Genomic DNA, 24,000 nt, shown 5'->3' with positions numbered 1-24,000 from the left:
TCACTCGAGACGCGTCAGTGTCTAACCCAATATGAGTTGTTGTTAGTTGCTAATTATAAAATGTCAGTTTAAGGGCCCATTAACCGATCTTTTCGAACCGTTGCTAAGAGAAATTTATTATCATATAACCTCATCATTTTTAGTCAGTTCAGAGTTATTTCATGTGTTTTAACTTTTTCATGATCAGTAACACTAGTACTGACGTCATCAGGCCACGCCCACGGTCATGTGACTGATACTGAAAAATGCAAAGGCTCCCAGGCAAATTGCTTTATCGGGATTTTTTTCATTGATTTAATATTTGAATTTAAATCCTTGTTACGCTATGCATAGATTTTGTTTCATTTCTAAAAGGTCAGATTTTGAGAGAATTTCAAAATATTGAAAAATTCGTAATTTTCTGAAAAAGGCATGATTTCGAAAAAGGAATGCATAGCTATGTTTCCAACGTTGGCTTTAATCTAAATTCGTCGAAAAGAGCTGAAGTTAATGAAAAAGCGCGTTTCCTTTAGCATTTAAAGATACCGGAAGTGCGCCCAATACCTATTGGAAGTTACCTTATCAGCGGGCTATCTTTAAAACGGGGAACGGGGAATCGGGGAATAGGAATGGGGAATGGGAATGGGGAATGGGGAACGGGGAACGGGGAATCTTTAAAATGGGGAATCTTTAAAAGCGGGAATCTTTATAATGGGGAATCTTTAAAAGCGGGAATCTTTAAAATGGGGAATCTTTAAAAGCGGGAATCTTTAAAACGGGGAATCTTTAAAAGCGGGAATCTTTAAAACGGGGAATCTTTAAAAGCGGGAATCTTTAAAACGGGGAATCTTTAAAAGCGGGAATCTTTAAAACGGGGAATCTTTAAAAGCGGGAATCTTTAAAATGGGGAATCTTTAAAAGCGGGAATCTTTAAAATGGGGAATCTTTAAAATGGGGAATCTTTAAAATGGGGAATCTTTAAAATGGGGAATCTTTAAAAGCGGGAATCTTTAAAATGGGGAATCTTTAAAAGCGGGAATCTTTAAAATGGGGAATCTTTAAAAGCGGGAATCTTTAAAATGGGAAATCTTTAAAAGCGGGAATCTTTAAAATGGGGAATCTTTAAAATGGGGAATCTTTAAAATGGGGAATCTTTAAAAGCGGGAATCTTTAAAATGGGGAATCTTTAAAAGCGGGAATCTCTAAAATGGGGAATCTTTAAAATGGGGAATCTTTAAAATGGGGAATCTTTAAAAGCGGGAATCTTTAAAATGGGAAATCTTTAAAAGCGGGAATCTTTAAAATGGGGAATCTTTAAAATGGGGAATCTTTAAAATGGGGAATCTTTAAAAGCGGGAATCTTTAAAATGGGGAATCTTTAAAATGGGGAATCTTTAAAAGCGGGAATCTCTAAAATGGGGAATCTTTAAAAGCGAGAATCTCTGGGAATTATTATTCATTGTAATTATATCGCACGCTAAAGCATATATGTTTAGCGGGCTAGTTAAGCGGTTCAAATCTCGATTCTTACTCTTTGAGATCTGCTACACCGACCGAAGAATTGATCCGCCTGAAGAATTGAACTCCGGACTGTGACGTTTTTAAATCGAGTTTCGCAGCGATAGATATTTGTCCTAGCGTTATCAAGAACTACTGGAAAGACATGCTACTTAACGACAAAAATATGGCACGCACAATGGGTTCAGGGTTGTGTGATAGACTACGCTTGAATTGGCGGCCGAGAGAGCTGTAATGTTTGTTAAAAAGGTGATGTACTTCATGGAAATTGGCTATCTGAACAGTATTAGAAAAAGTACTATTGTAATGTTTATGATTTTCTCACGCTTTTGTGGCAAACTCAGTGACAGATGTTTCTGTTGGTTTCCGGCCAGCAGGGCGTCTCCATACAAATCTCTTTAAATGTGGTAAAAAGTTTGTCCGTATATCTTGCATAAGAAAAATGGCTGTGACCTGAATCCAGGCGGGAGTCTTAGCATATTTACTTTCTTTCTTTGACAGATTTTTCCCAAGTTGGAACGCAAAATTCTAAGTAAAACTTCGTTGTGTCTTAAAGGAGCCCAGTCACGGTTTGCGCATATTAAAAAGTTTAGCCTCAATTTTTCAAACTCGTCGTTTGCAATCCGTGTTAATCTTCTCCATCCTTAGCCATCCTTGTTCCTTTATGGTTTATCATTATCTCTTTGGTGTTTTTCTATCTTATCAAACTGTTATTTTCAGGTTTCCTACCATTTAAAGATAATTTTGTATGTGGCAAAATAACTCGAAATACCGTGACTGAGCTCCTTTAACGTGCATGACGTTTCCGGCCTTTGTCCCGGGATGCGCTTCGCCAAAAATATAGTATTTCCCATTGAAAATCGGAGATTTGGGGGAAGTGTATTGTTATATACAAAAAATTTCCTTTTCTCTCACTGTTTGAAGTTGACATATTTTAAGAAAGTGTGTCAGTTACGGCTGTAAAAGCCCAATATTGTCAGCCAGGCGCAGTGAGAAACTGGTCTGTTGACGTAAGTAGGCTAACGGTTAGAATCAAATCGTATATATCTAATTGGAAGATCTCATCAAGAAGTTCATGTACGCTATATTTTATTTTTTTTTAATTGACGTACTGACAACATGCGGAGTGTTCGCTTACTCTTAACTATGGCCTAGTTTGTCCGAAGTTCAATCGATTCTCGATGCAGGAAGCTCTTCAGTTGTTCAGTCCATTTAGGACGATGCAGGCCTGTAGAAAGCTGTAGATCAGCTTTCCACTGAGGTTTTGATATGTGTACGTTTGTGTTGATTTAGACTCGAATTTCACATTGAAAGCTGTCTTAATTAAATTGTACAATTCGTGATTCAATGAGAAGACGGTGAATTTAGTCTTCCTGTCCTCAAAAGGCGTACAGGAGAGTTATTTCCTTTTATTTGACCTACGATAAGCCTCGTGGAAAGCTAGCTCTAGGACAGAATTGTATCAAGATTATCAGTGACAAGTCAAATTCATTTCTGTGGCTATGTTTTTGCGAATACAGACAGATATATACCACATAAGATTATTATTACCAAAGTATAAATGTCACCAGTCAATTAGTGATCGAGTCAAAAACTATCATCAGCGCAATCACGCAATGACATGCAGATTTTTCAATGTTTTGAAACAATGACACACGTGCTGGATGCTTTTTCAGATCAAGCGAAACAAGCTTCCGCAAGTTCTGTTTGACATGTCCAACATATCTAGCCACCCTTTCGGCCGAAAAGAGGAAGCAAAAGAATCTCCTGTCAAAGATTTGCAGTCAGATTTGATTCGCGGATCTGTAAAGTCTATCAAGATATCGGAAGTAATTTGTTTTCTCAGTTTAGATTACATATACTTTTCATACTGCATCGAGACACACTTCGGCTGAAAAGAGGGAGCAAAAGACCTCTTATCAAGTAGTCAAATCAAAAAGCAAAAGCCCTAAGTGCACTTGTCAACGCACTTCGTTGTGAATTTGAATTCAATAACCAAATGTAAAACAATACCAAAACTGGCAAAAGTTCAAATGAGGCATTCAACGGTATTCAACGATTATTAAAACAATACCGCTTGACGAAGTCAAAGAATAAATCTAAACAAATAGTTCGTGTCTGTATACTTTAATTTCAATGATTCGACTTCTTTTCTATTCTATTTTATGTCTAGTAGATACTGAACAAGTTAGCAATGCCACAGAGAACCGGATTTCCGTCACTGGTAACAACCTCTCTGGCTTAATTTCTGGCTTAATGCTGGCTTAATGCTGGCTTAATGGCTTAAATGCTTAAATGCTTAATGCTTCTGGCTTAATTTCTGGCTTTAATGCTATTTCTGGCTTAATGCTTAATGCTCTGGCTTAAAGGCTTAATGCTGGCTCAATATGAGTGGTTTTTTTACAAGTTTATTCTGCAAATATGCTTTGACTTGCATGCACTCAGGCTTAAAGTCAGTGATATATGAGCTCTGTTTATCTGTTTTCTTTTGTTTTATTGCGCCAAGCCTCGGAGCCAAGTTACAATTTTAATATATCGAAATTAGCCTACTTTCTAGGCCTTCACAGGAGAGCTCACTATGCTGGTTATAATCACGTTGTTCTAATTGTAAGGCCTCTGGGTGTATGTTGTTTAAGACAGGCCACAAGAAATAAGCTAACAATTTGAATTCCAAACAGGAAAAACACTCAAGGATCTGCATTCCTGAAAGTCTTGTGAAAGCCGCTGAAAGAATGACTTAGAATTCTAAGTAGAGCTAAACGAAAATAGCAGGTTTTAATAGACTTGAAATACCGAACAGAAGTATCAGTCTAGTCTCTGAAGAAACGGTTGGGCTGCGTCGACACTAAGGCAAGTGAAACATTTTTTAAAAGCCATGTATCAACTTGAAGTCAGATCTTTACCACAGAAGGCAAAAAGTGACAAACTCTGACATAATTCGCCCAGCTGTTTACTCTTTTCGTCGATCATTCGTTGATCTTCGGCGCTTTCAATTCTTTTTCTTTTCCTTTTTAACGTTCTGCTTACAGTCATGTTTTTTTAGATTGTCAATTATTTACTTAGCAGATATTTCAAATGTTTAAATTTTAAATTGTTAATTATTTACGTAATAGATATTTTAAAATTTTAAATTCTAGATTGTAATTTTAGTTAGGGGACCTAAATAGGGATAACCTCATGGTCCTCCTTTTCAAATACTCTTTGTACTCTGTATTTGAATAAAGTATTATTATTATTAAATTCGGCCTGCCTTCTGTTAACAAAAGCCGGAGCGTGCCGACAAATAACAGTTCAGTGATTTTCTAGAAGAATGATTTGACAAATAACAGACGAGAAACTTATTAGGATATGAGTATGATGAGTTAACGATACCGAGGTCAGTAAACCTATGTACATAACAGCTTCTCAGATCAACAGAAGTTTATATATACCCTTTATATCAGAATCTTTCCAAACAACGGATTATCAAAGCGGTGTTTCGACATATTAATTAATTTCTGAAAGGAAAGCACACCGTCGGCGCAGAACCTTGGAAAGGAATGTCGGCCTTCAGGGAACGTTAAAAAGATCAGTTTCAGTCAAAGTTCATGTAATGAAAGTCGACCGGCCATCAAACAACTCAAGCTGATAGCGTTTTACATAAACTTATCAGTGGCTTTATTTTTCAATTCACTTTTTCATTGAGGACAAAGGACAACTTAGAGATGAATTATAATGGCTGAAAGCGCACTATAGCTTAGCCAGTCCGATTGCAGCATTTGTACTAGTGTACACGTGAATTCTACTAAAAAAAACTCGATGGAAACACAGCAGGTCAATCAATCAAGACCCTGCAAGAAAACGTGCGCTAAAAGTCGTACTTTTATAAGTCAATTAATAGAGCTCAATTACTAACTCATTAACACAGCGCTGGCGACGCGGGTTGTTGATGAAACATTTTCTCTGTGTTGCTATCGAGTTATAAAATCACTTGTGAAAGTTTGCAGAACTCGAAAGATCCAGTGTGCAAACACTCGCTTGTTCACACAGCAAATCCTATTCTCCCAAATTTGGGCCCCGTCGACGTCAGTACTACTAATCCATCACGAAAACGTAGTTTTTTTAAATCGGAGGAATTTGAATACGCCGGCTTAGTGTTTTAGTGTGGACGGAAAACATTTTGCAAATGAAGATTTTTGAAAATGACGACATCATGGTGTGATCATTATAATGTAATATCCCTACACGAAATGTCCTCAAACACAAATCCAAGATGGCCGGTGATTGCAGCGTTTTCAAATTCCTCCGGCATAGTCTGAGCGGAGCCTTAATTCCCACTCGTGTTACTATAACATGATAAAAACACCGAGGGTGTTTTATATTTCTTAAAAGCTTTCCTAGCTTAAAGCAGATCTTTATTGAGGAAGCCAACTTCACCACAAGTGGCAAGGTCGACCCCAGGACGTGGCTAATAAGACTTAAGTGATTAACGATGTACCTACAAGCTATGAAAAGATAAGAATAAAAACCACCGGGACAATGGAAAACAAATATTACAAGTAACAGGAGGCATAGGTTGACCACGTAGTATAATACTTATGAATGAGGAAAAAACAAAGAGTCACGGAAAGAGTTTTTTGTTCCCAAAACAAGAAATTTACCAAATAACACAGTTCTGTAAGGATAATAGTTTATCAGATAAGCAAATGTTTATACATATTTAAAGTAGGGTCCTTTCGCGGAAAGCGAGTGATCAAAGCAGCTTTTCAAAATATTCATCATCCGATCATTGTGTATGGAAAACATTTTGCACGGAGCCATGGAAACAAAGGTCGTCCTTGAAATAGACGATCAAACACTGATCAAAGTTCACGGTATCAAAGGTAGCTATTGGACAACTTAATATAGCGCTATCTGACGTAAACCGTTAAGTGGTATTATCCCAAAATGAGATTTCCAGAAGCTGGCATATAAGCAAGAAGTTAATGCATGAGCACTCTGCGGATTCTAAAAGGACAAAATTAACCATTGCTATCACTGGTAAGTAAAAAACTCACAAAGATGGTCTTGTAGGTAACAGAAATGTAGAACAAGTGCGAGAAAATTGCAATGCAAAGTGCACACACATGTAATGAACTATTTTGGGCTTATTTTATTTGGTGTATTACTTGAATTTCCCCACGTCGCCAGCATGTCAGCTCAGCTTTCCTTTCTGGAACTAGGATCGATCACCACACAATATATCGTCAGTTTTGTTAAAATTCACCCATTTCAATATTCATTGATTTTTGGAAAATTCCAATATGAAAGCGTAGAATCGCGGGAAGTTAATGAAAATGTGCGTTTTCGTAAGTCCATTGCTCATTTTTTTTTTTGGTTAGGCATTCCAATTGAAAGCAGACATTATGACTGAGACATAAAGAAATTTCTGTCAATAAATTGTTCTCACGTGATTTTTGGTGAAGGTTGCACCGGGTACCTGTAGTCAGCATTGAGCAACTATGTAAAGTTAATTACTCAACACTGATTTTCCCTTCTTCCCTCGCCATCAGATCAAGCAGATCGCGCTTTCTCAATTGCCGTCTTTTCTTAAAAAGGCAGGGATTAATGCACTGATCTACACAGGGGCCTTTCGAATCGACTCAAAAGTGCACGCGGTATGGCCGGTGAACATGACATTTATTGTTGGATGTACAGCTACTAGATGTTCGTGTTCTTAAGTTAAAATAGGCTTCTGTAAGACAATCTTCAATAACTTCATCGATATTTGCTACACAAATGTCTGTAAGTTCTGTCAGAGTAATTTTTCTGTTGCATTTTTTCACAGCTGATCTGTACTGCGAACAATATCATAACCGCATCTTCTACAATTTCGGCAATTTGTTGGTCTCTTTCTCTTGCTCGGCCAACACATCGCCGCTTTACACCAAGTATCTCTCATTCAGTTCCTTCAGTTGTAATAAATGCTGGCTCAAAAATTAAAACACGTTAGTATCCAACTCAATATGAGTTGTTGTTACTAATTTTAAAATGTCAGTTTAAGTTAGTACAACGAAAATTTGAGGGAGGATTTTAACAGAGTTTCGGGACACAGACACTTTGAGCGTGTAAAGCATCAATTTCCTGCATCTCACTGACCAAAGTAAACTAACTGTAATGAAAATGAAACGTACAACGCATACCAATATTGTTTTTAACAAACTGTCACACAATCCGATATAAAGGAAGATAAGATAATAGCCACTGCGTGTAGCACAAGGAAATCCAAAACAAAAAGAAGACAAGCTTAGGTTCTTGAATGAGGTTTGGAACCACTTTGTTTTGGACTGGCCTTAAGATAGTGCAGGAGCTCGAGAAGAACAGATATATAAGTTCAATTTAATAAAAGATCATAGTCTTTTGGTTCACAAAGCAGACCAACATCTGGGAAAAACGAGGTCGAAGGTCCGAATATAATCCCGTCCGGGTCTTAGAAATCAATGCCTTGTTCGCACGCTCGCCACCTGTAGAAATGTCATCTTAATCAAAAAATAGATTTTTCCCAAATTAGAACGTAAAATCCTCAGTAAACCTCGTTGTTTCTTAAACGTGCATGACGTTTCCGACCTTTGTCCCAAGATGCGCTTCGCCAAAAATATAGTATTTCCCCCTTGAAAATCGGAGATTTGGGGGAAGTGTATTGTTGTCTACAAGAAATTTCCTTTTCTGTCACTGTTTGAAGTTGACTTATATTTAGAAAGTGTGTCAGTTACAGCTGTAAAAGCTCAAAATTGTTAGCCAGGCGCCGTGAGAAGCTGGTCTGTTGACGTAGGTAGGCTTCAGGGCTGGCTGATATAAGATAAGATATAATCAAATCGTATCTAACTGGAAGATCTCAAAAAGAAGTTCATGTATGCTTTATTTTCCTTTCAGCACTGCACGCTCGGGAAGCAACTAATCATGATAACTATCTGATTGCACCGTCTATATGGACCATGGCGTTATAAAAAAAGCAATGGATGATAATGCGCATATTGGTGATGGTAATAACGATTACAACGATAGTGACAATGCTAATCGCGAAGCTTATAATGAAAATGAGGAAGTGGAAAAGTTTGAAGATAACAGTATCAATCACAATGAGAATGATGACGATGACGATGACGACGACGATGATGACGATGATGATGACGATGATGACGATGATGATGACGACGACGATGACGACGATGATGATGATGACGATGATGACGATGATGATGTCGATGATGATGACGATGACGATGATGACGATGATGATGACGATGATGACGATGATGATGTCGATGATGACGATGATGATGATGATGATGATGATGATATTGATGACGACGATGATGATGACGATGATGACGATAATGATGTCGATGATGACGATGATGATGATGATGACGATGATGATGATGATGATGATGATGACGATGATGATGATGATATTGATGATGACGATGATGATAATGCCGATGATGATGATGACGATGATGATGATGACGATGAAGATGATGATGATGAGGATCACGAGGATGGCGACGAAGGATACGACGGGGACGATGAAGACGACGAAGATGACAAAGGCGACGAAGACGACGAAGATGACGATGACGGCGAAGACGGCGAAGAGGACGAAGATGACGAAGATGACAAAGACGACGAAGATGACGATGACGGCGAAGACGACGAACATGACGATGACGACGAAGATGACGAAGACGACGAGGTCGACAACGACGAGGAGTGGTACCACGCTGACGACGAAGACGACCAAATACTTTGTAAGTATTAGTTTCAAGTCAGGATGAACGACTTTTTTATATTGACGTATTAATCTCGTGAAGATAATTTATTACATCTTTTTAATGATTTTACTTTCTTTCGCCATATTTTCTAAAACAAAAAAAATTAAATGAAAAGAAATGACTTTGTCTGAACTTCTATCCGGTCGAAGAAGCACTAATCATGCGAAAACTTGATGTGCATGGAGGAACTCGATTCTTGTTTCTGTAGCAGTTTCTATTTCTACCAAACGTCAACTCTCGTTTCGCATCTCGTTTCCATAGTAAAAAGGAATGTTTGCTGACTGTAGTATTTTTGTAAATATGAAGTAGTCATGGAGTTCTGGATCTTGTTAAATGGGCATGTAACTGTTCAGTTACTGTATGGCGGGTTATTCCCTGTTGCTGTAGAAAAACTGTAAGTCACAGTGATCTTGTTATCTTTGAACAGTATTGGTGACTGGAATCCCAGACGCTTTATGAAGTGGGATTGGCGCCACCGCGAAGACAATCGACTAAACTGTCAGCTCAAGTAAAGTTCAATCACCAATGTAAGTTAATTAATCTGATTAACGAATGATAAACATTTACAATACATTTAGAAGCTGTGTAGCGTTACTGCGATGAATCCGGTCAGTTGCATAAAAGGAGTGTTTGGGGGCTCTTTTACGAATAGGCCACGTTCGATGTATCAATATTCTAACATTGCTCCGAGGTTTTCAGGTCAAACTACAATATTTGGTGTTGTTTTCTTTGCATCCAAGTCTCTTTTGGGAATTGAGGGAACAATTTTGACCCGAAAGCCTCGGAGCCATGTTAGAATATTGATATATCAAACGTGGCCTATTGAATAGCAGCGTCCCTAAAACACTCGATTTTGAGACTGACGATGATACATGGCAGACATTTTGCTGGTCTGGAGGAAAAGAGAGGGAAAGGTGAGATTCAGCTGGCCTGATTTCGAGTGACGGCAGCAGACCGTTATCAACTATAATCTGACAAATCCTAATACAGCGCCAGTATGCTTTTATATCATAAGTCGAACTAATCTCGCCTTTGGATTGGTTCTTATTCATGTTCAATTGGAGGACAAACGTAGAAGACTTAATTGGCATTTTTCTTATTCTGTAACGCGGATAGATTCCATGTGGCCGCGCGTCTAGTCAGTAATTGATCACAGAAGACGTCAAGATCTGTGACACACTCGGCTATCGCCTGGTGTGCCTCGAGTGATATATATTATTTTTGTTTTTACCACATTTTGACGTCATCTACGATCAATTACTAAACATACGCAAGGCAACATCGAATTTATTCGTTGAATTTTCAACTTATTAACAGAGTGAATGTAAATTTACGACAGGGTAATTTTCGGGACGGTTAACACGAAAACGCCGCACTGAAAACACCCTCTTTGAACACGTGCACAATACAATTCCAATTCCTAATTCAGAGACTTCAGGAAGCGGAGGCCTTGAGAACTGCATTAGCTATAAAAGCTCTGTTTTGGACGTGGTTTTGTTTGTCATGAACTTGCGACGGAAGAATGCAAGCGTGAATATTTTGATTATTTAACGGATTTTACTTGTACCTTCAATTTACACGTCATGTTCCAAATTTGTAATTCGAGAATAACGTTCAAACTTAAAGTACTATAGGTAGGTGGTTATGTTTGAAATGAACTTGCGACTGAAGAATTCAATCGAGAATATTTTGATTATTTAATAAATATTTTACATGTAACTATTTTACGACAGGTTCCAAACTTGGAATTCGAGAATTACCTTAAAACTTAAAGATGATTTCCAGTCCGTACTGTGCAGTCTCAGCACCCTAATGTTTATAAACATTATAAGGCTCACTCGATGAGATATTCGTTACGAACCACAAACCTTATCTTTGAGGCCTTTCAAATTCTTTTTCCAACAGCCTCATTGATTTTTACAACTGCGAAGTTGTTTCATCAAGTGATACGAGAAAGAGCGAAACATAAAGCTTCGACTGCTTCGCATCCATAATAGCGGTTGTTTTGAAACTTGAAAATTAACTTCTTGTAAGTAGTTAACGCAAACAAACTCTCGAGAGTGCGCAGTACGGACTGGAAATCATCTTTAAACTAATATGTGTAGGTGGTTAGTCGACAGACTATAATTGGGATTGAGGCGGAATCATTCGCCCGTCTTACAACATTTGTGACGCTAAAATGTAACTTGATATACCGTATTTACGTGGTCGTAATTGTTATGTATGTGCCACAGAAGAATTCAATCGTGATTAGTGTGATTATTTAACGAATAGTTTACACTGTAACTTATTCGAGGCTTCTATTTCAGATTGAGGCCGAACCATTCGTCCGTTTAAGAACATTTGTGACGTTATAGATAATTTCCAGCCCGTACTGCGCAGTCTCAGCACCCTGATGTTAATGTGTCTTATTGGAATGCGAATAGACGTTATTCGATTCACATTCCATCGAATCTAATAACATCGATTCGATGGAATGCACAAACCTTATCTTTAAGGCCCTTCAAATTCTCTTTCCAACAGCTTCGTTGATTTTTACAGCTGCGAGGTTGATAGTGATATGAGAAAGAACGAAGCATAAAGCTTTGCATCCATAAGGCGGTTGACATGAAACTTTGAATTAACTTCATATAAGTAGTTGCGAATTGTTACATTTTGTGATGCCTTGAATGAAACATACCAAAAAACGCATACAAACTCTCGAGAGTGCGCCGTACGGACTGGAAATCATCTTTAAAACTGAAAGTAATATTTGTACTTGGTTATGCGACTGAAGAATTATTTCGTGAAAATTAAGATCATTAAACGGATTTGAACTCGTAACTTATATAGGATAGGATGTATTATGTATTTATGTCGTAAAAATGGAATTAATATATCTTCGTCATTTAATTTAAAAGATGTAAAGATAAAAGATATTGAGAATGAAATGTTCAGAACCAGTCATCCATAGCTTGTACGTTTGATATACTTTTTTTCAATCTGAAGAAGACAGTTTTTATATCAGGATAAATTGTGAAATTTGTGAAGTTCAGTGCACAGTGTTTTAGCGTTCACCCGCTTCACAATGTATATCTTAAAGAAGCAGAATATTTTTCAGTTTATAACGATATACAGATAACAATTATAGTTATATTTTCGTCAGTTAATGTGCATGTACCTTGTTGATTCTGGAAATTAAGAGATATGATTTTTTTTTTCTTTTTTCTTTTTTTTTATTTACCAATGACATACGTTGCTTACATTAAAGTTACTCACAGAAGAATAAAATATCTACAATTAACTTACAATCAAAAATAAATATATAATTAGCTTACGATAACAACTCTACAATATACAATGATGAGGAACACACTTATATATTAACTAACAGTACCGAGATTATTTACTAATAGATTATTCACATGAAATATACAAACGCGATTAAATTGCTCACAAAAATTAATACTAACAATACTACAAAGTTTGAAAATTAAGAGATACAACAAAAGGGAGAATAATTTAATTAGCTTTGTGCTTTTAACAATGCAAAAAGAAGAAAGAAAAAGAGAGAAAAAAAAAAAAAAACCAGTTACAGTTGTCATGCTGTTCAAAAAGTTCAAATAATAATAACGCCATCTACGTGATTAACAAAAAAAATGAAATAATACATAAATTAATTTGGGATTAGTACCCACCTTTTTTTTAAATAATCTTTCTTTTTGATCTTACTTTCCGTTTCATATTTGATGGCAATTTTAGTACGAAATCCATGAATTGTGGGTTGAATTTGGCATCTTCTGCAGTCCCATATAAGTAGTTTACCAATGATTATAAAATAGTTCAGTAAGTTGAGTAAAGGGCATGGTTTGGATAATATTCCAAATAAAACATCTTGGAGGGAAAGATGAACCTGCTGATTTGAGATTTGGTGCCAGTAACCTTGAAACTCACTCCAGAATCGTTTAACAAAGGAGCAATGATAAAGTAGGTGGTATAAAGTTTCCGATTCTGCCTTGCAAAATGAACATAGATCGTCTGTTTTAAAGCCTATTTTGTGTAATTTTGAATTAGTGTACAGAATAGAGTTGAGCACTTTGAATTGAAATCCTTTCACATAAGACTCAAGAACAACAGAGTGTGGCAGACTGAAGATTTGTCTCAGCTGATCGATAGAAAAGTTAAAATCGTTCTGCAGTTTGTTTATGATATTAGGCAATTGTGCTATTTTGCGAACAAGAAGTGAGTAATAGTCTTTTGATTTCTTTTTTCTGACGTCGAAGATGTTGTCGTCAATAAAGAAGGATGGAGGAGCTAAAGATGGACAGGAAATGATATTCTTTAAAAAGGACGGTATAGAATGGCGAAGGCCAGCCCATTGTAAATAACTAATATTGGCTATCTTGTCAGACCAGTGGCTGAGTGCGTCATTTATAGTTAAATCAAAATGTAGGTCTTGGATACGAATCACTCCCGCCTCAAAATACTTTTTGTAGAAGACTGGTCTTTTTTCGATACGAATTTCCTTATTATTCCAAATAATATTTTGCCAATCTCGTTGAGAGGCAAAGGAATCACGAAACTCCGACCACCATGAGAGCATTTCACTGTAGAACTGAGAGAAGATGTTGTAATCCTTTATATCATAGTTACAATTTAAAAAGAAAAACCCTCCCATGGGATCCAGCAAGTGTTTTAGATATGATTTCCATGTTCCGTTGTTGTCATCAAATATACGTTTTATCCATGCCAGCCTTAAAGACTTAATCATGCAATTTATATCAATCATTTTTAAACCACCTTCCTCGTATTTATTTATAGCCGAAACTCGAGTGACCTTATCCGTCCCATTCCATAAAAATTTGAATAACAGTTGATTCAATTCTTTCACTAATTCTTTAGGTGTAGGCAGTACCGAGCAGACATAAACAAACTTTGGAATAAGAAATGATTTGATGATTGTAACCTTGCCGTACACAGATAATCCTCTAGAGGACCAGATGTTGATAAGTTTTTTAATACTATCCAAACGTTCAATGAAATTCTTTTCTTTTAATAGTTTTGGGTCGTACGTGAAGTACACCCCTAGTGCTTTAATTGGCTCGTTAGGCCATTTAATGCCAAACGGTTGTGTTTTGTTTCCTTTTGATGAACCAATCCACATACCCTCGGTTTTTGTGTTATTGATCTTGAGGCCTGAGATATTCTTAAAAAGGTCTAATACTTGAAATAGTACTTTGGCCGAGCTAGTGTTGGCGAGCATTGCTGTTGTGTCATCAGCGTATTGTAATAGTTTTGTCTCTTCCTTGCCAATAGAGATACCCTTTATAGCTGGATTTTGACGAATGGCAATTGCTAACGTTTCTACAGCTACAATGAAAAGATAAGGAGAAAGTGGATCTCCCTGTCTAACGCCTCGTTCAAGTTTAAAAGGTTTTGAAATCATGCCGTTGTTGATTATGCAGCTTTGTATGTTTTTGTAGAACAGTTTTACCCAGCGGAGAAAGTCGGAACCAAAATTAAAAGCTTCAAGGCATTTAAAAAGGAAATCCCATTCAATACTATCGAATGCCTTTTGAAAATCAATGAAAATCATTAAACCAGGGATGTTTTCTTTAACAGTCGAATCCATAATATCATAGATGGAGCGAATGGTTTCGCCGATAAAACGATCTTTAATATACCCTGTTTGATTATGATGAATGATATAAGGTAAGACATTTTTAATTCTCGAGGCTATTACCTTAGACATAATTTTCGCGTCCACGTTAACAAGAGAAATTGGGCGCCAATTTTCAATGAGAGAACGATCTTTACCTCTTTTTTCTATGAGTGTGATAAACGCTTGCTTTTGAGATTGGGACATCTCTCCTTTTTCGAAACAATCATTAACACATCTAATAAAGCAATCGCTGATTAAAGGCCAAAATTTTTTGTAGAACTCGATCGGAATTCCATCGTTCCCTGGAGTTTTGTTGTCTTGAAAAGTATCGAGAAGACGTAAACATTCCTCCGAAGAGATTTTACCTTCACATGTTTTTTTTTGCTCTTCAGTTAATGTAGGAATATTTAAATCATTTAAAAAGGAATCAATTTTAAGTTCAATGTCCGGAAGAATATTATAAGTCTTGTACAAATCACAGTAGAATTGTTCTACTTCCTTTAGTATACAGAATGGATCCGTTTTGATTGCCCCGTTTATATGCAGTTTTCGTATGTGTTTCTTAACGTGATTTCTTTTTTCTAAGTTTAAGAAGTATTTTGTACTCTTCTCGCCTTGTTCGTGCCATCTGGCGCGTGCACGCACAATAATTCCTTTTGTTTTCTCTTCGTAAAATGATTCTAATTGTTTCTGAGCTGCATCTAACAGGGTTGCATTGTTGTCGCTAGGGTTGGTTTCAGCAGCTTCTTTCGTTACATTAAGTTTATTTTGGAGTTTTGTTTCTGTTTCATTTCTTTGCTTTGATCTTCTTTTGGAGTGACGGATAGCGTGGGCTCTTATGCTATATTTGATCCAATCCCACACACATCGATCATCAGAAAGTTCTTCCCGTCCTTCCGTAATCCACATTGGGATCTTTTCAGTAACACTGTTGACATATTCTTCATCATCTAACAAAGAGCAATTCATCTTCCAGTAATTTGGTCCTCTACACTCGTTATATGGTTCTCCGCAAAATTCTAGATAGATCGCGTCGTGATCGGTTCTTATAGCTGGAATTATATCCGTGAGTTGTACAGAATCATTTAAGTTGTTCGAGATTAGCCAATAATCCAGGCGACAAAAAATTCGAGGAGATTTTTTACTCCATGTGAAACTTTTAACGTCTGGGTTTTTAATTCTCCAAATATCTACTAAATCAGTTGACTTTGCAAGCAAACGATGCGAGATGTGACAGATTTTCGTTGAATAAGAGTACCACCTTTCTTGTCAATAGTAGGATTAAGTGGACAATTAAAATCGCCTCCGATTACGATGTTGTTTTCGGAATCCAGATCCTCGTTTTGCAGCGTTATAACTAATTTGTTTAAGAAAGTTACAATTTCTTTATCTTTATTTGGTGCGTATATGTTTACTAGAACATATAACTTACCATTGATTTCAGTTTTCAAAATAATGTAACGTCCCAAAGGATCTAGAATTTTTTTATGTATGGTGCAGTCAACACCTTTCTTAATTAGAATTGCAACGCCGCGAGAATTAGAGCTGCCATGGCAAGTTATAAGCTCCGCACCCCATTCATTTCTCCACTGATTTTCCGCTTCTTTCGTGGAGTGAGTTTCTTGCAAAAATGAAATGTTTGCGCGTTTCCGGCACCAGTTAAAAATAGCCCTCCTTTTTTTAGAATTGCTTATTCTCTTTACATTAAGCGATAATAGTTTTAGCACCTCGGTCATCTTTTGAGATCACAATTGTCGCTAATGTGACTGCAGAAGAAAGATTGAAACAAAGGAAAAAGTGATGATGAAGTATTTGAAATGACAACTGTAAAAGCAAATCCAAAGTCGAAAATAAACAAGTATAACTTAGTTAACAAAAATAAATATGGCACAAAGCAAGTTACTTCGCGAATGCAAGATGATCTAAAGACTAAATAGAACGGTTTCTACTGAACAGAAATGAGTACAATTAATAATACATAGTACAATACGAAAAATATAAGTTGAACTACATAAAGTAAAAACACAAATACATCAATTGTCCATCCGACGTGCATTTGAGAGCTACAGCTCTCCATCTGCTTGGGTATTACTGCTCATAATTACACCATAATGTGGAAGATTTTCTGTTTCCTTTCCTCTGTAAACTTGACCATTTATTATCAGTTTGTCGACCTTAAAGAAGGCTTGTTGTTTGTCTCGCTTAGTTTTCTTCAGAACTGGGTATAGTTTTGCATGGATATCATCTATTTCTTTAGGATAATCATGTGCAAGTCCAATTCCGGTGTCTTTCAAGTTTTTGACTGAAGACCAAACAAATTGTTTGTCCTGGTAGAAACTGAATTTTGCAATAACAGGTCGTGGCTTATCAGGATTGTTTTGGTTGCGTCGAGTTGGCAAACGATGGACCCGCTCGAACCGAATATCATCAACATCCTCTTTTCGGATATTCATTTTTTTTTCAAACATAGATTTAACTAACTCCTCAGTATCACTGGGCGTCTCACCTCTTATCTCCGGCAAGTTGAATATCTTTATATTCTCTCTGCGGGTGTAAGCCTCCAGCTTAATGTTCCTGCATCTAAGCTGTTGGATGTCCGCTTTCAGCTTTCTGAGTTCATTATCGTTGTCGGCTGCCAGGGAACACGTGTTGACCATGCTAACCTTGAGTTCGGTTAACTCTTCTTGATTGGAAGCCACCGTAATTCTTAAATTCTTATTTTCCTCTTCCACCTGTGTTAAGCGTGTTTTTAGGGCATCTAATTCAGGCAGCACGGCTAAAAGTTGATCAATTTTGGCCTCCATTCTCTGCATGTTTGCCGAAGCTTCACAGCAATGGCCGCACTCCGCGAGGGTTTCTTCGTCAGTTTGAGAGCCATTTTCGCGTTGTCTTTTGCGCAATGGCCTTCTTTCGCTTGAAACATCATTTCCTTGGTCTTCGTTCATAATAACTGCAGACGGAGAACTGAAAACCTTTCAAAATCACATATTTTTTTTCGAAATTACACAGAGCTCAAAAATGTACGTCCTTCGCCGTGCACTGCCGCTGACCTTCTTAAGAGATATGATACTTGAAAAATATCTTAAGAGATATGATATTTTTCAAAGATACATGTAAATTATAGAAAAATACTCAAGACAATTTTGATCCTTGTTGTTTCTCAGCATATTAATGTTCCGAATAAAACAAACTAAAGATGATGTCTTGTTATAGTTTGTAAAACTCGAATCAAATTGGCGCTATTTGTTAAATGTTTAAATGCAGCTTTTGGTTGACGGCCAAAACTTGAGGAGGTCCGCTTACAGTAGGTAATGTGGTACATTCTTCAGCAGCGATACCGGAAAAAATTTCGATTTTCGTAAACGCAGGTTGCAGAGAATCAGCAAAACGCCCGCAAAGGATCTACGAAAAGCCATGTTTTTAAGCTAAGACATTTCAATATAGCCCTCATGACGATTCTTGCGTAATCAAGTAATTTCTCTTCGAAGTGGGGCAGGTACTAAAAGAAAGATGTTGTACAGTCAATCAATCAATCAATCAATCGATCGATCAGTTCACCAAATCAATCAATCAGTCAATCAGACAATCGACCAATCAGTCAATCAGTCAATTAATAAGTCAATCAGACAATCGATCAATCAGTCAATCAGTCAATCAATCAATCAAGCAGTCAATCAGTCAGTCAGTCAGTCAGTCAGTCAGTCAATCAATCACTCAATCAATCAATCAATCAATCCTTTATTTGGTAACGCTGGTTATTGATTCATACAAATGTGCTGATGTGTACCTACGGAGATTATTTTTACATGATTATACTAGTGATCCCAGACGTCTGTTGAAATGGCTTTTTTTTTTCAGGCCGTTGCACCCATCGTTGATCACGTGATGAAGAATTTCATGATCGTGCGATGAGTGAATCTCCCGCTGTCGGGGAAGGTGCTTCACAATTTCCGGGGGGGAACTCCCCTACAAATATTGTACCTTTTAGCGGTTAAAAAAGCGGTTCTAGTACCTCTTCTAGTATTCAGCCTCAAAAGGTCCACAGTGCGAGCTTGTGCGGTGCGTTTTAGGGTATTGAGCCGAACAAATATGCCTGGCTAGGAGAAAATGTGTTATGTAAGAATTGGTACCTCTTAGGGGAGAAAAAAATTCCAAGTCAAGCCCACAAAACAGGACCTTGGCATCTCTTAGGGGTTCTTTGCAAAATTTCCGACGAGCACCCTGGTATTTTTTTGTATGGGAGTCCCTCCCCCGGGCACAGTTTGTTTGCAAGTTTGTTGAGTTTCACACTTTCTAGCCAGATTCAAATTATACTACAGAGAAGAGTTTGAACGATGTAAAATCCATTGCATGGACAAGATTTTCCCTCGAACTTGATACTTTTAAGGAATTTGCAACAGCTGTACTGAAACTGTAGCCACGGCAAGAGATGTTTTTCATCATTTTAAGCGATTAAACGGAAAGCGCACAAGAATTGCGGATGGAAGTAATTTTGTTTTGTTGGGTCGAAAAATCCAGAACCAAAAGCTTTGAGATGACTTCTATAAATCGATAAATGTCACTGTCATAATTTCCGAGTGCAACTCTCTGAGAACTATCTGGATTTGCAACACTAGCTTTTTTAACATTATTTAACCACCGAGGTATGGAATTTTTACAGCTAGTTCTAGCATTTCAAAGAACAGCTTATTTTCCGTGTAGAAATAAGTATCAAAAACTACTTCGATCCAACTTGCGCAACAATTTAATCTCTTATTGGCATTTCCGCCTGTTCAATGCAAGATTTTAGTTCAACCTGTCCTGGAGAACACAAAGAGCAGCGAAACAAAAATAAACAGGTTCCGATGCCAATGCCTGAAACGGACATCACAGTTGATTGATGACAGCAATTAACGACCCACGGGGCGGTTCATTTCCTGACAGAAACACTAGCTGCCTGACATGGATTAGGAATGTCACATAAAGCCACTGGCTAAAGAAACGACCTCGATAGCGTAGGCCGCCTTTCTGTAGGGAGCGCCATCGGTGAATGTGTTTACAGCACAGTCGGAACTGTGAACCACGAAGTATGATGTTCGGAAAGTTCGCACCGTAGGTGAGTCAGGTTAAATTGATATTTCTCTATCAGACATGTGTTCTTTTAAGCCTCGTTTTTAATGTATTCATCTCTTCATTTCAAGACTTCCGTTTGTGTGCTTCAGTGTACTCTTTAATTCTTCCTTTATGACTAAATAATTTAATCTCTCAGCTTACATACAAATGTTTTCTCGGTAGTAATTCCCATATCATGCTTCGAAATTTTTTTGAGTACGTTGCATGTCCTTTGGCGTAAGGCTTGCATAGAATCTGCATAACTTATTGGGGATTGAAACTACCACGTCTCTTTGGACGATCACATGATTGAGTGGGCACGTGTCAGTCTTCGTTTCTCAGTCAATTGTGTTAATCTCGTACGCACTTGAAAACATTTTAAAATATTTGATAACCGCAAGTGCCGATCACGTTGATTGCATAGACTCTAAAGAGCGGGATCAAGTTTGCTTGATTGACATTTTCAGTCAGATTAACGCCGGCAAATTGTAAAATCTGATGGTTTTGACGCTTGACAAAACTTTGTCCTTCTCCGAGGCAGAACGACGGCTCCTTTGAAGTTTGGTACGGCTTGACAAAATTTTGGTGGAAAGAAATGAGAAACGCCGAGCGCACTTGTAGAACTGAACAAATGACAAATATTTTTGCCAGAGAAACAAAAATTTGCCTAGTGTGTTCGGGCGCACCGGGCAAATTTTTACATCGCTATGCACCCGACCAAATGCACATCTGTATGCAAACCACCAGGGCCAGTAGTCTAAATGGACACACACTAGGCCCCGACGAACTGTAAGCTTTATCGTTAATGCAAGCGAAATCTCCCCGTAACGAGAACTAGATACAACCAAGATGGCGGACGAATGAAAACTGATCGCGCGGGCTTTTATACAACAATGAACGCCGCTGACCGACCGACTACAGCGAAGTGCCGCTGGACAACCAGCCTACTGGCGCAGAGTCAGTCGAGTACAAGTGCTTGTGGTTAACAAATATTTTGCTGTGTCTCAGTGCGCCCACGCTTGACAAATTTTGTCGAAATTTTTGGAAGGGCCGAGCAAATTTTGTCACTGTCCAGTGCGTCCGGACCCATATACAGCTTGAGTTAGCATCTAGCTGTTGGCGTTTGACTGGTCAACGTTGAACACGATACGACTCTGAGGTAAGTTTAGAAAATCAACGAAGCGGTATTAACCGTTCCTTTTAATATATCTCTCTAGAACAGTAAATCCTTTAGTGAACCTGTATGATCGCTTATAACTGTGTCAATTAATTAGAACTGTTTGGAAAATACTGAAAAAACAAATAGCTTTAGATTTGTCAAACAACACTTATAACATAATGTTGCCATAAGAGTACTGAGAAAGTTTAATGTTTTGTTTTCTCAACTTTATCAAGTTTAACATTACTACGGGTTTTCAAAGCGACAGGGGGCTATGCTAGTGAAATTACTGCGAAGGCCAGCTTACACCGTCCAGTTTATGGAAACCTCGAGCTCGCAGGATAATTTTTAACTGAAAAAAACATGCTTCATTACAAAGGGATTGCTTCAAGTTTACTGAAATACTTGTCATATGTATACCTTTACATTTCGAGTTGTTTAATAATAACTAGCCTGCGAGCTGCGAGTAGGCTAACCTTGCAGTCACGCGCGAACGGCAAGAGTGAGTTCGCAAGCAAAGCAAGTCTGTGGCGTCTACTTCCCAACTGAGTGAGCTTGTTTTCAGGCTAAATAATCACGAGAAGCAATTTTATTTGGACAAATTCTAAACTACACGGTTAACTTTTTCTGTGCTTTATTTTATAACGAGGATTTTGATTCTGCATAGTGAGGGTTTCCTGATCATCTTGCTCCAATTTGGATCGTTGCAGGGTGCCGCCGATAAATAAACCAAATAATTATAGGTCATAAAAGCTTTAGCGTGGTTTTCACAAGCGACGCAAGAACAAGCGCACGCAATAAGGATGACCCTAGTGAAAACGAAATTCGACGCAAACACAAGCACAAGCAAAATCATCCAAACCCTCCAAACTGTTTAGGCACGAGGTAATCTAGATCCAGTGTTTTCATTGGCTAAACTTAACCTCCTTGTGCTTGTGTTATACCTGAGCGGTATTTCGTTTTCACGGTGAAATAAGCATTATTATTGTGTCTGCGTTTGTGCTTGCGTTTGTGCTTGCGTCGCCAGTGAAAACAAAGAAAGCAAATTAGCCGAAATTAGCCAACTCACGTCGCATTAATCGCATTGTGAAAAAATGCCTTAGGCTAACTTTTAGTACGTTTTCTAAAAGATGCCTGCTGTTCGTTAATTTTGTGCTACCCACGAGTCGCAAAAGATTGACGGTGTTAATCGGTTGACTCTATAACTTGAGGCTTATCATCAGTTTAGCTAAGAATTAACTCTTTGCGTTTAAATTGCATTTGTTTACACGACAACTAATCTTTCTGAAATTGGGCGCGTACAATATCGCTAAATGCTTAGTTATCTAAGTCCATTATATGTTAACTGAGACGGATCCTGATATAGATGATTTAACATTTGCAATATTTCAGCTATGTTAATTGGCAGTAATAGTTTATTCCGTGTTCAATAGTTTATTCCGTGTACAACAAATGGCTAAAGAGATCCTTTTTAAAATCAATGACCTCTAGTAATTCAGACAGTTTCTTCACGGCTTTGTGCACAGAAGCCATTTTGAAATGGCACTTCTAAGGTTCAGTTTCATGATTCAGTTAGCAGTGGGAAGTTCAACATATTCTTTAGGACCTTTTGTTATCAATTATCGCCCTCTTTCATTTAATACTGGAAGCGTAGAACGTGAGAAGTCAGTAATGGAAATGTTTTTTTTATAAAAAATGAAGGTTGACCTGGCGCCTGCGTAGGTCCTTAAATTTTTAATACGTCGGTGGTAAACGAAAATTTGAAGGGAAGTTCCTAAAGAGTTTTGAAAGAATATTGAGCGTTTTAGAAAACCCGCAAATGCCAACTGGACGAATAAAATATTGTCATTGGATGCTTTAAAATGGCAATAAATGCTACGAGATTGAAGGGCGTTTCACTGTATTATCACAGATTAATAACGTTTTAAATCCACTTCCTCGAAAGCAGCATTTGCTGGCTGAACAAAAAATACCTTGGGTGGTCCTATGGAAATTATTAACTGTATTTAATATATAATTATATAAAATAAATCGAAAATACAATATATAAATGTAGAAAATTGCACGGATATATGAGCCAAAGTTTTTGTTATTTTTTAGGCGAATTGCTGTCGTAATTGTTATTATAATTTTAATCCATGTAGTATTTTTTTAGAAAATGACGTTATTTTCTCCAATTCCCAACCAAGACTTGGAACAAGGAAAATTGATGGCAGCCGTAAATTCTCGGAAATAAAGGTTCAAAAAACACGAGTTTTAATATTCGTAATAGATGGAAATTTGCCAAGATGTCTAGGAAAGACCTATTATACTCTAATCACCTTGAAACGATTATAAAATATTTTGTAACTAATCTTAACAAACACAGCATCAGGGGCGGGCATCTCGTTTATTGAAGCAGGATACAGCGAGCGCTACATCATCAGAAAAAAAATACAGCAGTGAATAAACAGAAAAATTAAAAAGCAAAGTTGAAATAGATGCCTTCGAGTGGCTCTTGCATAACTTACAAATTCTTAAATAGCCCACTAACCCCTTAGGGATTCACGCCTAAAATACTTCTACAGTTAACATGAATCATACATAGTAAACGTACTCCAGTGTGATTAGCGAAAAGTTACAAAATGTATTTGTGTACGAAAATGCAAAAAAATTGATATCGAGAATTTCATCATAATTGCACTTTCGCGGTCATGGCTTGTCAAGAACACCGCCTCAAAAGCACGTCATTACCGGCGACCCTGATAATAAGCCACGTTCGATATATCAATATTTTAGCATCGATCCGAGGCTTTCGGGTCAAAATTGCCAATTTTTTA

General features: G+C 37.5%; 1 long non-coding RNA gene across 1 annotated transcript in view; it reads right to left on the bottom strand.

Annotated features, from left to right (window-relative positions):
- Positions 1–23,540, bottom strand: part of LOC145460464 (uncharacterized) — a 90,277-nt gene extending 66,737 nt beyond the window's left edge. The window contains exon 1 of the long non-coding RNA XR_014039853.1: positions 23,485–23,540. This is a non-coding gene — a long non-coding RNA (uncharacterized LOC145460464). The remainder of the gene's footprint in view (positions 1–23,484) is intronic.
- Positions 23,541–24,000: the final 460 nt, after the last annotated feature.

The sequence above is a fragment of the Orbicella franksi genome, chromosome 11 (genome assembly GCF_964199315.1).
Source record: "Orbicella franksi chromosome 11, jaOrbFran1.1, whole genome shotgun sequence".
NCBI lineage: Eukaryota > Metazoa > Cnidaria > Anthozoa > Scleractinia > Merulinidae > Orbicella > Orbicella franksi.
Note: the sequence above shows the minus strand (reverse complement) of the source record. Positions and strands in the feature narration are given on the sequence as shown.